This window comes from Phyllobates terribilis, unplaced genomic scaffold (genome assembly GCF_046119375.1).
Source record: "Phyllobates terribilis strain yellow unplaced genomic scaffold, ASM4611937v1 Scaffold_3__8_contigs__length_932513732, whole genome shotgun sequence".
Lineage (NCBI taxonomy): Eukaryota > Metazoa > Chordata > Amphibia > Anura > Dendrobatidae > Phyllobates > Phyllobates terribilis.
This window is the reverse complement of record NW_027362763.1, coordinates 101,828,272-101,831,175: the sequence shown is the minus strand read 5'-3', so window position 1 is coordinate 101,831,175 and position 2,904 is coordinate 101,828,272.

The following is a 2,904-nucleotide window of genomic DNA, read 5'->3' as shown; positions in this document are numbered from 1 at the left end:
AAAGACTTCACCGCCGGCTTTCCCGTTCTGTGCTGCGCTTTCCCGCCGGTTATTTCAAATGAACAGCTGAGGTATCAGGTGATGCCGATCAGCTGTTCATTTGAAGTAGCCGCGGTGCCCTCAGAGGGTTCATGTGAGTTCATGCTTGACAGCATTGAATGAACTCACATGAACTTTCCCACGGCCGCACAGGTCAGCCTCACCTCCCAGACCATAAGCCCGTCATTATTAGCGTGTGCGCGATGTCTGCGGGTGTGTGCACGGTGTCTGTGTGATGTCTGCGAGTGTGTGCGGGTGTGCACGGTGTCTGTGCGATGTCTGGGGGGTGTGTGCGTGCAGGCAGACATAGGCCGATGTGACACTACTACTCCCATCGGCCTATGTCTGTCCCCCGTCCACTCGTGCCAGCAGGATCAGCTCGATGGGAGCAGTAGTTCCCATCAGCCTGATCCTGCTATTTAAATTGCCCTACTGTGTCCCCAATAAATTTTAAATACATGTCATTGGTGGCCAGTGGTTACCTACAATAAGTTATTTCATACATTACCTGTCCCCGCCGATCGCCACCTAAAATAAAGTAAAAAATAAAAAAATACACCTATACTCACCTAGACACCTAATTCCCCGAAGCCATCGATCTCCTGTAATAAAATGTAAAATAATAAACCACAACCTTATCCTTACCCCTCCGTAGTAGTCCACGAGTGTCCCACGATGATCTCCAGTTTAGAGCAGCCACATAGAATGTGACCGCTCTGAACTGCTGCCGCCGCTAGAATGATGGGGCCGTAAAGCAGCCCCGTCACTGCATAAGCGGGTTCGCCGGAGTTCAGGCAGCGCTGCTCCGGTTAGCTCCTTTACGGCCCTGCTGTATCGTGAGAAATTCCCACGGTACAGCAGTGCCGTAAAGGAGGTCTCCGGAGCTGCGCTGCCTGAATGCACTCCGGTGACCTCAGTCAGGGGCTCCCGCTGCCGGGAGCGGACATGTTCCCGGCAGCGTGAGCTTACAGCAGCCATGCACATCCTATGGATGCGCCATTTCTGGGGCGGCTGACGGCTGGTGTTTCTAGCCTGGGAGGGGGCCAATATTCATGGCACCCTTCCTGGGCTATTAATATCAGCCCCCAGCTGTCTGCCTAGCCTTTGCTAGCTATTAAAATAGGGGGGACCCCATGTCATTTTTTTGGGGGCTGATATTAGTAGCCTGGGAAGCTCCGTGGGTATTACCCCCTTCCCAGGCTTCAAACATCTGCCCCAGCCGTCTGCTTAACCTCCGCTAGAGACTAAAATTAGGGGGAACCCCACGCCAATTTTTTTAAATAAATCCTTTATTTTAACACTAAATGACAAGTACAGTAATCAACACTATCACTGTACTTCTTATATATGTAACTGACATGTTTCTATCTATCTAATCTATGTGTGATTCTCTATTCTTTCTGTTCTAAATTGTTGGGTACAGATGCTGAATTGCCGGCCGGCTTTTTTAAAGAGACAGTGCATGAAAACACTATTATATTTTTAAATAAATCCTTTACACTAAATGACAAGTACAGTAAGCAACACTGTCACTGTACTTCATATATATGTGACTAACATGTTTCTATCTATCTAATCTATGTGTGATTCTCTATTCTTTCTGTTCTAAATTGTTGGGTACAGATGCTGAATTGCCGGCCGGCTTTTTTAAAGAGACAGTGCATGAAAACACTATTATATTTTTAAATAAATCCTTTACACTAAATGACAAGTACAGTAAGCAACACTGTCACTGTACTTCATATATATGTGACTAACATGTTTCTATCTATCTAATCTATGTGTGATGCTCTATTCTTTCTATTCGAAATTGTCGGGTACAGATGCTGAATTGCCGGCCGGCTTTTTTAAAGAGACGGTGCATGAAAACACTATTATTTTTTTTAATAAATCCTTTACACTAAATGACAAGTACAGTAAGCAACACTGTCACTGTACTTCATATATATGTGACTGACATGTTTCTATCTATCTAATCTATGTGTGAAGCTCTATTCTTTCGGTTCTAAATTGTCGGGTACCGGTGTATGCCGCTGCTGAATTGCCGGCTTTTCATGTTTCACTGTGAGCACTGTTCCCATCGATTTGGGCAACCACCTCCCCCAATACATTCTATATTATTGTTAGTTGTTTTCCTTCATGTAGAATTAACCTACAAGGAAAGAAAGGGTTTATTTTCATTCCGATATTTGTGTCCCATTGACTTGCATTGGTTTCCGGTATCGGAATCGGCGATATCCGATACTTTTTGGGTATCGGCCCGATCCAATCCGATCCGATATTTCCTGATATCAGAAGGTATCGCTCAACACTACCCGTCATACATGTACAGCAATATTGGTAGGAGGGGTGAGAAGAACAGAATGAGGGAAGAACAACTTCCTCACTGAGATGGAAGGGACTTCAGGTAGAAAAGAAGGAATCGGATGCAAAACAAGTATTACAACTACCAAGTTGCAAAAATATCAGACACGGCCAGACTCCTCACGACTTGCTTGTGGGGGTCTCAGTGCCCTCGAGGGCCAGAATCTGACTTTATTTACTTGTATTACTTAGTGACGTATGGTCACAACTGTCACCGTGTGACCCCAGCCTAAATGTTACAGGCTCAGCTGGTGAGGCGGATTCTGTAAGCTGTAGGTCAGGGCGACCATCTGCTCCTATTGTTAAAGGCTTCACTTATGTCTGACATTGGGGTCCTGAAATATGTGAGAAATCCAGAATCTCAGCCAGTCCAAACTATAGACGAAACATATAGACAAAGATATTACTCTATAACAGTAGCTGAGACTGTGCGCGGCATCGGGCTATGCATAAAGTTTATTGAACAAAAAAAAAAAAAAAAAAAAAAAAGAAGTTGAGCTT